This window comes from Ursus maritimus (genome assembly GCF_017311325.1).
Source record: "Ursus maritimus isolate PB19 chromosome X unlocalized genomic scaffold, ASM1731132v1 scaffold_X1, whole genome shotgun sequence".
NCBI classification, from domain to species: Eukaryota; Metazoa; Chordata; class Mammalia; order Carnivora; family Ursidae; genus Ursus; species Ursus maritimus.
The window spans coordinates 31,569,361-31,583,569 of NW_024423319.1; the positions used below are offsets into that span (position 1 = coordinate 31,569,361).

Sequence of the window (14,209 nt, forward strand, 5' to 3'; positions counted from 1 at the left end):
GGGGAAGGGCAGAAAGCAACTGAATTATAAAGCACATACTTGCCAGGTTATAAGAAACATTAAACCAAACAGCCTGTACAGTCCATTTGCTGAAGAGACATTTAATTATTTCAGCGAGAACTAGTTAGAGATGAGAGCTCATAAAATAAACAAAGAGACACTAGCATTTGATTTTAATGCCTTTCTATTTTGCCACAGGCCACGATTTAATTAAAATTCTGAATAGAAATTTTAAGACGACACATTCTCCTCCCTAGCAGCCAGACAATAGAGATAAAACATACCCAACATCTTCCTGGAATTTTGGACGCTTTAACGAAATGCCCAAAGCTAGGCCATCTTGGCCAGCTGCCCCCGCCCCCAGCCTCCCGTGGATGAGAGATGTTTGCAGTCCTTAGGCTTGACGTTTAGATCTGGGCCAAGTGCCCACAGGTCATAGAAACTTTGCTATTGTAGAGAAAAATGCAGAACTGATTATTGAAAAGTCGATCAAAGGAGGTGGAGGTCAGTGGAGGTTAGTGTGGGTTTTGGGGGAGAGACGTGGTTTTATTGATGTGATTCCATTGGTAGAACAAGCACTGAATCAGAATTCAGGAATTCTGGGTTTGAGCCCTGGCTCTTTTTTAATCTTCTCATTAGTTCAACTTTGCCATCTGTGAAATGGGATAGGCGAGGCCGGAATCCTTTCAGGTCTCTCCAGCGGTAATATTCCACGTCTTTCTATAGGAAGATAAATATGGCTTTAGGATAGAAATGGCCACAAATTCAAACAGTTTGGAAATGAGGGCAGTTCTTCCGGCTGTGTTGATGAGGTTCCAGAAGGAATTACATACACCGACACATCTATTTTTTGTTAATATCTAGTTACTAGAGCAATGCCTGGCTTGTAGTAGGTACTCAATAAATATTTATTGGCTGAACATGTGTCTCTTCTAAAGAATTTTAACTGTTTCTTTTTTTTTAATTAAGATTTGATTTCTTTATTTGACAGAGAGAGAGCACAAGCAGGTGAAGCAGCAGGCAGAGGGAGAGGGAAGAGCAGCGGGGAGCCCAATGTGGGACTCATTCCCAGGATCCTGGGATCACAACCCAAGCCGAAGGCAGACTGACTGAGCCATGAGCCACCCAGGCGCCCCTGTTTTTTTATTTATTTATTTAATTTATTTATTTGAGAGGGGAGAGAGTGCATGCCAGGGAGCACGAGTGGGGAGGGGCAGAGGGAGAGGGAGAAGCGGGCTCCCCACTGAGCAGGGAGCCGGATGTGGGGTTCAATTCCAGGATCCTGAGATCATGACCTGAGCCGAAGGCAGATTCTTTAAGTTTTCTTTTTTTTTTTTTTTTTTAAAGATTTTATTTATTTATTTGACAGAGATAGAGACAGCCAGCGAGAGAGGGAACACAAGCAGGGGGAGTGGGAGAGGAAGAGCAGGCTCCCAGCGGAGGAGCCTGATGTGGGGCTCGATCCCAGAACGTCGGGATCATGCCCTGAGCCGAAGGCAGGTGCTTAACCGCTGTGCCACCCAGGCGCCCCCGAAGGCAGATTCTTAAGAAGTCAGACTCTTAACCGACTGAGCCATCCAGATGCCCCTTAAACTCTGTTTCAATTACCTAGCTTTCCAACCCCCGTTGTCCAGATGTTTAAGATGTTTTGATGTACTTGGGGGTAAAATTTGCTTAATAAGTTATATGTTAATTTACAGGCCATTACAATTGCCTTGCTTTTGCTCTGTTAGTAAATTGCCACCATGAGGGATTTTTAAAATTGTTATCTATGCACCAATTAGGTAAAATCCTAGGGACGGCAATAATTTGTACCCTTCCTCAGCATAAATTGTGTGGTTTTGTTTAACCTTGTGGATTTAACAGCCGAAGGCCTGAAAAATGATTTCTGTCACAGTCTCCCTTTCCACTCATTTCTCTATATTTATGGCAAAAGAGAAATGCGTTATTTAAATATTTAATTTTTCTGTTGCACGTAGAAAGTTCAGAAAGTTCCTCTGAACCTGAGAGGAGCCTTTATGTTGGAAGCTCCATCCCTTATCAGCAGAAATAATAAAACCTCTGAGTTTAAGTCCTGAAAGTTATTTTGGTCAGTCTCTCATCTGATGCTTGATTCCTTTTGACAGTATTTCCAGCGGAACAGTACTTTCTGGCCATGGTTCAGGTCTCTCTTAACTGATAAACGACCTCTCTTAACTACGGTTCTTAGCTCAAGCTGCTATAACAGAATACCGCGGACAGGGTGGCTTATTAACAAGAGAAATGTATTTCTCACAGTTCCGGAGACTGCGAAGTCCAAGATCCAGGCGCCGGCCCGTTCGGTGTGTGGCAAGAGGCTGCTCTGTGGTTTACGGATGGCTGCCTTCTCGCGGTGCCCTCACGTGGCAGGAGGAGCGAGGGAGCTCTCGGGGCCTCTGTCACCAAGACACAAGTTCCGCTCCTGATGGCTCCGCCCTCTTGATCTCATCATCTGCCAAAGGCCCCGCCTCCAAATACTGTCACTTTGGGAGTGAGGGTTCCACATATGAATTTTGGAGGGATACACACATTCAGTCTATAGCAGATTCCCCCTCTGATCCATTTTTCTCTTCCTACTCCGACTAAAGCTTCTGAACTGGCAGCTTCCGCTTCCTCGCCCCCGAGTCACTCCTCCATTCACTCCTCCACGTGGTGTGATTTAGCAATGATACCGTGCGCGCTAAGGTCACAGACGAGCTCCGTCGCCAAACCAATGTATACTTATCTCGTAGCGCTTCAAAGCATATGAAATAATAACCACACCCTCCTTGAAATCTTTCCTTTGGCTACTGTGCCAATCTGCTATCCTTGTTTTTTTCCCCTTACCTCTTACCTCATCCTCTGGCTCTGCTTCCTTGGCTGGACTCTTCAATCTTGTTGTTTCCCAAGGCTCTGAGCTTGCCCTTGTACTCTGTTCCGTGTGCTTTTCCTAGGCAGTCTCAACCACTACCATTTATTTTATTTTTTAGTTCTATTCTTTATTTTTAAGTAGGCTCCATGCCCAATGTGGGGCTTGAACTCACAACTCTGAAACCAAGAGTCTATACAGATGACCCCGAAACCTCACCTTGAACCTAAATTTCTCTTCTGAGCTCCATATTCATTCGTATGGATATCCATATTCATTCATGCGTAATCTACATATTCAACCGATGACAGCATATCTGCACCTGGATGTCTTAGGGGTACCTCACCATGTCCCACCTGGATCACTGCAGCCATCTTCTGTCTCTTCCTCATTCCATTCTCCACGCTTCTGGCTGAGTAATTTTTAAAAATCCAAATCTGATCGGGCCACTCTCCAGCTCGAAATTATTTTGTTGTTCTCCATTGCTTATAGCATAAATCTAAACTTCCTTGTAGGTCATAGAAGGCCCCTTGTGATCTCTACTGTTTTCTCTAGGTTTATCTCTGTGCCCATCCATCCTTTCACTCTGCAACACTGAGCTACATGATTCGTCTGATAACATCACATCCTTTCATGATGTCTGAGCTCTTGCATAGGCTGTTCCCTCTTTTAAGTCAGCTTCAGTGTAGCTCTCTCTGGGACATTGTCTCTAACTCAGATTCTCACTCCTCTAGTCTCCTGTGGCGCCATATATCGATCTTCGTTATAGCTCTGATTGCTTCTATTGTGTGTTGGTTTGATTAAATCCTCATTTCTTAATTTTTTTTAAAGATTTTATTTATTTATTTGAGAGAGAGGCAGAGATAGTGAGAGAGAGCACAGGTGGGGAGAAGAGGGAGAAGCAGGCTCCCCGCTGAGCAGAGAGCCCGACGTGGGGCTCTATCCCAGGACCCTGGGATCATGACCTGAGCCGGAGGCAGACACCCAACCGACTGAGCCTCCCAGGTGCCTTCATTTCCCAGTTCCAAATATGAAGTGAGGAGCAGTCTTTCTTGTTAGGTGAGTGTACCGTTAGGGCAAGACACAGATTCCCAGTGTATGGGTAGAGCACTAGTAAGCATTGATAATACTTCCCATTCTTCTGAGCTCTAGTGGGGAAGGTAAGGGGACATTCCTTAACCAAGTGTGTCGGGGCAGGGGGAGTAAAGGTGACATTTGGGTTTTGCTCCAAGTAAGCCATGGCGTTAGCAGAGTACCAGATTAAGTGGAGTTGTCCTAATAGCCCATCGGCTCTCAACAAAGCTGAGCCCTATCTTGGCTATCTAGCAAAGTGATAACCTTTGTCAGTGGGTTCCAGCACTGGTATGTCCCCTATTTGTGTCCTGTTGTTCCGGATGTCCCTTCTTTTGCTGACAGGTATTGTCCTAATTCTTATGGGGGAGGGGGGTAGCAGACTGCTAGAGTCTGGGTGGTCTAAGGATATTAAGGATGACAAAGTATTTAGGGGCGGGGCTGCTCATGCATATCAGGGGAGATCCAGCATTTAGACGCTAGAGTTCTCCAAACAAATATAACTCATCAGTGCTTTGAAAAATTATAAAGAGCCTATTGTATGAAAATCAAAATAGTGGTAACTTCGTTGTGGTGGGGTGTGGTTAATCTTGTGTTACAGGAGAAGCTTCTGGCATGCTATTACGTTTTATATATTGATCTGGGTGGTAGTTACGCTGGTGTATACACAAATAAAAATTTACCGAGTGAGTCACATAAGCCTTGTGCACTTTACTGTAGGTATATTATATCCCAGTAAAAAAGAGAGAGAGAGAGGAAAAACTGAAGGGAAAAGACATGTGGCAGAAAAAGTAGCCCATCACAATTAGTATTTCGAACAAACTTGGCACCCATGTTCAAACTGCTGTATTATAATCATGTTTTACCTAAGGCCTCTAGAGGACAAATCGGTGACCAAAGGAACAGGGCTTCCTTACAACAGTATTTCCTTAGAGGCGCTTGGGCCCCTGCAGAGACCCCTGTCTCTGTGCCTGCCCATCATCCTCATTATATGTCAAGCCTTTTGAGTTCAGGCATTTTGCCTTTCATGTTTATATTCCAAATGTGTAGCTCAGAGTAGATGCTTAATCAGCAGGCCCCTCTATGACAGTTTATACTCTCTTCTGCAAAAGAGCAGAGCAGACAAAGACTATCCTTTTACCTTCTGTCCTACTTTTCCGTCTTCCGCACCGCCATCTTGGTGCCCCTGTGCCCTGCCTGTCACCCCCAGCTCCCTGCTATTGGAGCCAGAGGAAGCATTCGCCTGGAGGAGGGAGTGCTATGCCTGTCCCATATCAGGTGCTCCATAGGCACTTCGTGACTGAGGCAGAGAAGCAAGGTTCCAGGGTGCTGGTGTACCTGGGGAGCTGGGTGAGTCGAGGATGCCAGACAGCGGGAAGGTGTGTTAGGTCCCAGGTAGAAATGGGGCCGAGGATGGGTGCTGCCAGTAGCAACACACTAGAAAAGAAAGTCAAGAAATAGTACTAGGGCCCAGACACTGAGTGGAGTCTGGGGCCCTGGGGCCTGGAATGCCAAGCCAAGAGTGTTTTGCCACAGGAGCCAAAGTCAAGAAGAACCAGAGCTAAGCCCGTGGGGAGTCCTGGTCAGGTGTGATCAAGCCCCGAAGAAACTCGGCTGCCCAGGCGGACGGTTTTGAGTCGGCTGGGCCATGATCCTTTTTGGTTTATGCCTTGTCGGTCTGTCTTACACTGGCTGCATACATTTCTTTGGTGGTCAGCTAATTCATATTTTCTTACCAGGAGTTTAGCGGATCATAAGAACAGCTTATCGCGGTAGAGCCCTTTAAAGTCTGCAAAATGCTTTTGCAACCATTAAATTCCTGTAACGCTCCTGTGAGGGAGTCACAGCAGGTGTTACCATTGCCATTGAACAGATAAAGAAACCGAGACTCAGAGAGGTGAAGCGTCTTGCCCGACGTCACACAGTTATAATTGGCATTAGAGCTGGAAGCCAACTCTTACGAGTGCAAGTTCAATGAACTTTTTTTTTTTTTTAGTCACACTGTAGATGCCTGGTAGGGATTTAAGGGATTACCTTGCCCTGTGATATTTACCTTTTCATAGGGATTCTTGAAAATGCAAAAGCCTTTAGGAAGTAGAGAAGTGACTTTTGAATGGTAGAAATCTGGGATATTTTTACAGAAGGTGGGGGATATTTTCGGTCAGGAGATTCTGCTCAGTTCTCAAATCATAACATGTAGTTGGCAGCTTAGTCTGGGTTCTCCTGTGAACAGCCCTGCTACCTGGACTTTCTGTTACATCTACCTGGGCCGATGTGGATTAGTAGTAAAGAATTGTCCTTTGCCTCTTGCTCTACAGATCAGGCCATATGGCGCAGTGGTTAAAAGCAAAGACTCTGGGGGCGCCTGGGTGGCGCAGTCGTTAAGCGTCTGCCTTCAGCTCAGGGCATGATCCTGGTGTTATGGGATCGAGCCCTACATTGGGCTCCTCTGCTGGGAGCCTGCTTCTTCCTCTCCCACTCCCCCGGCTTATGTTCCCTCTCTCGCTGGCTCTCTCTCTCTCTGTCAAATAAATAAATAAAATCTTAAAAAAAAAAAAAAAAAGCAAAAACTCTGGAACCAGTTAACCTGGGCTGGAATTGCAGCTTTGACCTATACTGATTGTGGAACCCTGGGCAAGTTCCTTTCCTTCTCTGGGCCTCAGTTTTGTCTGTGACATGGGCAACAACAGCAGCATTTTCGTCACAAGGATCATATGATTTAACATATGTAAATAGCATAGAACAGCTCTTGGCATATAGTAAATGCTACAGAAGTGTTACTTATATTTTTTATGTATTATTGGCAGCATTTGTTTTTGTTTTTTTAAAGATTTTATTCATTTATTTGTCAGAGAGAGAGAGCGTGCACACGAGCAGGGGGCGCAGCAGGCAGAGGGAAAAGCAGACTCCCCACTGAGCAAGGAGCCCAACGTGGGACTCGATCCCAGGACCCCGGGATCATGACCTGAGCCGAAGGCAGACGCTTCACCGACTGAGCCGCCCAGACGCCCCAAACTCTACTATTGGCAGCATTTGTATTATTATATGTCCTTCTGGTGAGAACTGTGTTAGATAAGTGTGTAAATAAGAGTGTTCTCAGGGATGCCAGATACGGTAGGGTGAGAATGGGCATCTTTAGGAAGATCTACAGCTTGTGCAGGGAACCCAGCCCGTGATCGCGTATGCATCTCAGGACTCTGGAATATTCATTTTGCCAAGAGTCCGAGCACCTGACGAAGTTGGAGGTGCCGCGTCCCTGGGCCACAGATGATGGCCGCTTATTCCCAGAGCGGCTGCTTCCCTCCCAGTGGAGGATATGTCATTAGAATCACCAAGTCACATGATAGACCAGTGCTCCTCGGGACCCTCAATGACAGAATGTTTCACCTTTCACGTGTGAAGATTCGTACTCGTGCCCTGAAATTTTCATGGGAGTGGATGCTCTTTTATTCCTTGGGCTCCCCGGGGGGGAGCCGGCCCCCTGTAGGCAAAGGGTAGGTGTGACCACTGAGAAAGCGAGGCGGAAGGTAAGTTATAGAAGCTCTGTCCTCATCGTCAGAGAGCAATTGAGATGGGCAGGCTCCCAGCCTCTTCTCTGGCTGCCCCAGAAAGCGTTCTGCGGACACTGCAGCTCCCACTGATTTTCCTGCTTTTGATCACCCCTAGAACTGCCTGCCACTCCGTTTGGCACTTAATTACATACTGCCTACGGTGCCAATCTCCCTCCCCAATTATAGGCCCGTTCCAAGTATAACCATGTTCTCCCGGCCAAAGTCTGATGGAGATAGTTGATATGTCAGAGGGAGAGTCCCAGCTATAAATTAACATCTACTCCCCAGGGTCCTCTAAGTTCTGTCTGTACCCAGGCAGATCGCCAGAAAAGCTCTGTTGCTGAGCCATTTTGCTTTGGTCTCTTTGGTGGGCACCTCTAAAATTGCCTTTATAGCAGTGTGTTATATTTTCCGTCTGTTGTATCATGTTTTTACATGAAAGCTATCTCAGATCTCTGACGGATGGAGGGAACAGGTATGGAAATACTTGAAGTGTGTTCCTGTTTAGAGTAGACAATATGATCTCTGTAATTCGTGCCATGTGAGTGTTAATGAAGATGAGGAGGGTAAAGGGTTCCTTTATTGGGGAGGCTTGGAGCAGGTAGAGATGGCTGTGGGGAGATGTGAAACAGTGGATACCTGTGGTTTCTGAAGTGCTAAGATGTATAAGGAAGTTGTGAAAAATAGGACTGCTTAGGGCGGTGACTGTGGCAGCGTACCGGCTGCTTGGGAAAGGGGGTGAAAACACTCTCCCTCCGTCTTGTCCCTTCTAAATGTCCCCCATCTCAGTGACCCTAAATCGGGCTGCTGCTCTCCCCCTACTGGCTTCATGGCACTTCCTATAGACACTTTTCTTTTTTTAAAGATTTATTTACTTGAGAGAGAGAGAGAGCACGAGAGCGTAAGCAGGGTGAGGAGCAGAGGGAGAGGGACAAGCAGACGCCTTGCTGAGCACAGAGCCCAACACGGGGCTTGATCCCATGACCCCGAGATCATGACCTGAGCTGAAATCAAGAGTCAGATGCTTTGTGACGCCTGGGTGGCTCAACCTGTGAAGCGTCTGCCTTCGGCTCAGGTCATGATCCCAGGGCCCTGGGATGGAGCCCCACATTGGGCTCCCTGCTCAGCGGGGAGCCTGCTTCTCCCTCTGCCTACTGCTCCCCTGCTTGTGCGCTCTCTCTCTGACAAATAAATAAATAAAATCTTAAAGAAAACAAAAAGAGTTGCGTGGTTAACCGACTGAGCCACCCAGGCGCCCCTAAGGACACTTTGATGCCTCAGTTTCCTCCTGCGTCTGTTTGCTGGGTCATACACTGTTGATCGCACTAGCACACGAGGGCCCCAGGGCCATGTTGGATGCCACCTTTGTTACACGTGCCCAGCGTTTTATCTCCTGGATCAGAATACGTACCTTTAGCTGCTACGTGATCTGCAGATCTGTGTGCTCGGGATTAGGCATAAAAATATCGTTGTGCCCAGCTTCATCATTTTTCATGATCTCGACTGTGGGGTGGAATCTTATTTTAGATATGTCAAAGAGTGGGTTCCTGATCTCCAAGGTCCTTTCAGACTCGATGACATTATGAGTCAGTGACTGGGAACTAAGACAGATCTTTTCAGCTGATTGTAGCTATGGTGTAGAGATGGCAAGATTCTGGCATGATCTATTGGTCATGACTTGGTGCTTACCATTTTTCTCTTAAAGTGAAAGCAACGTGTGGAAATCAGATTTCACAAATAAATTAATGGGTGGTTATTTGCTCTACAAAAGGACTCACAGAGACTCCTTTAAATAGCAAGCTCTTCTGGTGTGCTTAAAATATGGGTCAATTTATTTTTAAAAAGGCTTTTCACGTGCAGCACATTTAGAAACAAGTCTGTTATATAAAGAAAGATACATATGCATGATGGTTTGGGGTTTGGTTTTGAATTTAACAGACTTCACTTGTCCAGATGAATTCGCTTCTATCTTTGTCCAGGAAAGTCTTATTTTGACTTTGGTAGCTGAAGGTAATTGGATTAGGATTCTTAAAAAAAAAAAAATCAACTGAGAAGTCCCATTCATTCTGGCTCCTGTGGTGGTCTCAGACAAGCAGACTCTTGTTGCGGGGGAGTCTTCATGGTCTCAATGGTCCTTTCTATTCACTTCTTCCCTGGGGGTGTTAGCAGAAAGTGTGGTATTTAATTTTTTTTTTTTTTTGCTGGAATATCTAGATTCTGAAAAAGAAGTCAGAAACCTCTGGTCATATGTGAATCGCATGAAAAAAGTCTGCGATTTTTAGACAAAAGGTGACCTTCTTGAACATCCTGGAAAGATTAGTGCCTCGTCTTGAATTCTAATTGAAGTCAATATTAAGACCTTTGGGAAATAAGTCGCTCTGAAAGTCATGAGACCATCATTACCTTACTGTCTTGTTCTGCCTTTTAAGTCACACCAATAGGTACTCGTCTATGAGGCATGCTGAGACTCAGCAGGAATGGGGAGGAGAAGATTGAGCTGAACCTCGGTTAAGGCTCTCATCTGAAGAGGATGGCTGACTATCCAAACCCCAGCATCTAAAGACATGGGACAAAATTCACCTTGAAGTGGGCAGGTATTTGTGTCCTGAGGGTCTCCTCTGATGGTTGGGGCCTAATTGTGCAAGTAGAACTAAGAGTTAAGCACATGACAGTATCATGCTTTGCCATAGATGGGTGGCTGTGGGTGTCTTTCTGATTTCAGTAGGATTTCAGCTGGTAGCTAGGGAGAGTAGGACAGGTCTGATCCAAGAGGAGAAGGAGCGGCCAGAGTCAGACGGGGACTGAGGGATCGAGCCAAGCTGGTTGGGGTTCCAGGTGGGATTCCGGGTGCAGCTGAAGACATCAGACGTGATTCACGGGCTATGAAGACACACCGTCATGCAAGGAATGGTGAAAGCTGCTTTTTATGAATCATTTGCTACCGTGTGCCACATAGAATTTACTTAATCCCCAGACCAACTCTATGAGGCAGTCTGTTGGTTTTTCCTTCGGATATCAACTCTGTGGTGTCTTTTCCAACACCAACTAATTCTCCAATTCTCTGACACCAACAAGGTGTCCAACAATTCAATTAAATTCTGACACTCACTACCCCAGAGTTAGTTCAGACTTTTTTGTAGGTTAAGGGCTCAGTCCCACATGATTGCACTCACTTCAGAGACCAGCTGCCAGTGGGGGGGTCCCCAGGTGACACATACTTCTCCCTGGCTGACAACCAATTCACATGTTCCCATGACCTCCGCACCAGGTTTGATAGTTCCCTAAAATGACTCACAGAACTCAGGAAAGCCCCTGACTTACAATTACCGGTTTATTATAATGGATAGAACTCGGGACCAGCCAAATCAAAGAGACACATAGGGCAAGGCATGGGGCAGGGTGCCCTGTCCGGGTGTGCTACCCTCCCAGCACATCACCAAGTTCGCCAGCGTGCAAGCTCTCCGCGTCTCCTTTTTCAAGAGTTTTGCTAGAACTCAATCTCCAGTGCCATCCCCTCTCCCCAACTGCCTGCACTCCCACACCAGGGAATACAGGAGAAAATGCCATCTCTCGAACCGCATGTTTGGTCTTTCTGGCGAGCGAGCCTCCATCTTGAAGCTATCTAGGGGACCCACCTTGAGTCAACCGATTGCATGAACTCAAGTGTGGAAAAGGGCTCAGGATAAACAACAAAAGACACTCTCATCCCTCTGAAAATTCTAGGAGCGTTAGGAGCTTTGTGACAAGAAATGGGGCAAAAGACCGAATAGATTTTTTATTTTACCATTGGTAAGGGTTGCTATCTCTGTTTGCCAGATAAGGAATGGTAGGCACAAAGAGGTAAATTAACTTAGCTGGGAAGTAGGTGATAGAGCCGGAATTGTACTCAGCTGGGCGGCTCTCAGAGCCCTGCATTTAACTAGCTTGCTGCTCATACCGCAGACACATAGTGTATGGCATGGCCGAGGTTGGAGGGAGGGATTGCTGACCCTCGGATGGCGCCCCGCACCTACTCTGCTCAGGGAAGGCAAGGCCTAAGGTATCAGGCTGTGTAGAAAATAAAATTCCCGAATCAACACCACAAAAATTACAGCTCAGTTCTGCTGAAAATCAAACACACCGAAGGTAGTAATACTAAAGACCATTTTTCTTTTCTTTTTTTCTTTTTAATTCAGGGAGAACTGGAATGCACATGACTACCAGTTGCATGTTGGGGGGGGCGGGGGGCGGGGGGTAGGGACAGGTTCGGGGAGCAGATTTCAGCTATGAAGGGAAGTTGAGTTCATCACACCTGTGTGGAGCGCATGGCTTCTCCTTGCAAGGCACTCTGCTAACAGTGCTTGGAGAAGAGAGGTAGGATGAGGAATAAAAAGACTCTAGACTCCGGAGATCAGCCCGTCTAAGTGTGTCAACCCCGTGGGGTTGTATCTTGGGAGCTTACCTGACAGTCATCGGTATGTGGCATCTGCGTGGCCCGCCCGAAGCAATGAGCTTCTGAGACTCACCTCCCCCTCTCAGCCCTTCCGGTTGCCCAGGTGGTAGGAGGTCTTGGGAATTGGGTCCGTCCAGACCGGTTGTTGTCCAAGGAGGCGCGAGACTCCATTTCCGTGCGGAGAGGCAGGGCCGTAGACATTCATTTGGTCACTTAGTCTGCAGTTATGCCTCGAAGACTTACTGAGGGCCAGATACTGTGCTACGTAACTTTGAGATAAAACCATGGGTTATCACCAGGAAGAAAAGGATATCGTGCAGATGTAAAGGATGAGTCAGGGACATAGTGGAAAGAGGAGTAGAACCAGCGGCCAGCATAGGTTGGAGCTGAGCAGGTCAGGGTCCTGGTGTGAATGAGCCAAGCAGTTGAGGGTTTGTCCTTTCGAGGAGGGCATGGCTGCTTAAAAGTGCCTTAATTGTGTAAAGATGCACCTCAAATTTGTTAGGCCAGTGCTAGTGAGCGTTGTTTACAGTCTGGAACTCAGTGTAGTCTGTTCGGGTGTAAGGACGTGCCCCGAGGCAGCACGATGCCTGCCCTGCCGCGGAGTGCGGAGCCCTGAATGGGGAGCCAGGAGGTTTGGATGCTAATTCCAGCTCTGTCACTAGATTTGTTGTGCTGCTCACTTTTGGAGCAAATCACTTCACTTCTCTAGCTCCTAGATTTTCCTTCTATCATAAGAAGAGGTTGAGCTTGACTGAACTTTGCATAATCAATTAAGGGAGAACTTCACACTGACTCCTGACTTGTGTCTTGCCCTCCCCCACCCCACCATCTCTTTCTTATTCCTTCTCTCTGTGTGGTAAAGACTGTCAACACTGTCATGGACCACAGGATGTTTGGAGTTGTCCTCAGGTCACTTCCAACTCTAAAATTCCATAATTTTGTTTCATTGTGAATGTAGGCTTGAGAGGTGTTAATTTCATCCTGTAACGATTGAGTTGCAGTTAGTCGGAAGATATGTTTAGGGCAGATATGGGAGATAGGGCTTGCCAAGTAAAAAGCTCTGCAGAGAAAATGGAATTAACTGGAATTAAAGAGAGGGATGGCTGTATCTAAGTTGTTGGAAACACAGCAAGTGTGAGGATCTCAACTGTCCAACAGGGGAGAGGTTAAATGGAGAAAACTCATTATGATTATGACTGTCGTTATCATGGTTAGTAACTTTTTTAATAATCACCCACGGGGCGGCAGGTTCCCAGCCAGGCTCTCTATATTGGTTACATCTTTCATTCTTACCCTAAACCTATGAGACTTTATTATTTTCTTATCCCCATTTTCAGATGAGGAAATTGAGGAAATGACTTTGCTCATTCCACAGGAGAAAGAAGCTTCTGGAGCCAGGCGGACTGGGCTTGAGGTGACTGAAGAGAGTATACGTTGGTTTTGAAACTTGGATAGGACCTGGAACCCTCAAAGGAGGGGTTGAGTGTCTCCGATGACTGGGTAAGCAGTAACTGATGAACTTGGAGCAGAAACAAAAAGAACCTAATGTTTGGGAATCAGACATATGTGAGAAGGTATCAAATTGGTTTCGTTTTGTTTTGTTTAGAGTCCCCACAATTTTCTTCAAAAGATTACTTTTCGTTTTTATCGTGAATTCTTTGTCCGTAACGGAATACATCAAGTGGATTTCTACGGCTTGCCTGTAGAGAGGACTGCACTGTTTCTGTAGGGACCCGTTTGCCTATGGAGATAAAGTGTTGAGTCTGATGATAATTCCCCTTTAGGGAGGCACTGTACTAAATGTATTGACTGATTTGATGCTCATTATAGTTGGCATTTAAATTTAAATTTATTGATCTTTAGAGCGATGCTTTGTAGCTTATATCTGGGCAGCAATCAATAATTTTATATTTAGTGTGACATTAACTGTAACCAAGAGATGGAGTGCTTCTTTGTCACGGCTCTTTATGGTAAATAGAATTTATGCTTTCTCTGTAGTAATCAGAATGAATGGAAAATGTATTCCTACTATGCTCTCAGCAAAGTCTCAGCCGGCTTAGGAGGCATAGAATTCAATATCTCGTGAATATGAGATTTATGGATTCCACTTTAGTGTGATGGGGATTTTTTAGGAATATGGTACTTGCCGTGCTACTGTATTTCAAATTACTTAAAAAATTCTCTTATTAAATATCATTAGGAGAAAAGTGCGTCTGTTTTGATAAGAGCTTAATTATTTCAATTTGATTCACTGTCCATGAATATAAGTCACTTCCCTTTTGTGTT

The 14,209-nt window shown here is 45.9% G+C and overlaps 1 long non-coding RNA gene across 4 annotated transcripts in view; it reads left to right on the plus strand.

Annotated features, from left to right (window-relative positions):
* Positions 1-14,209, plus strand: part of LOC103677714 — a 55,203-nt gene that overhangs the window by 27,206 nt on the left and 13,788 nt on the right. For 2 of the 4 annotated variants that reach the window (XR_005834560.1, XR_005834561.1), the window contains exons 2-3: positions 9,918-10,082; positions 13,299-14,056. This is a non-coding gene — a long non-coding RNA (uncharacterized LOC103677714). Of the gene's footprint in view, positions 1-6,881; positions 6,994-9,917; positions 10,083-13,298; positions 14,057-14,209 lie in introns of those variants that run through there. The other 2 variants (XR_572501.2, XR_005834559.1) reach the window with 2 other exon arrangements.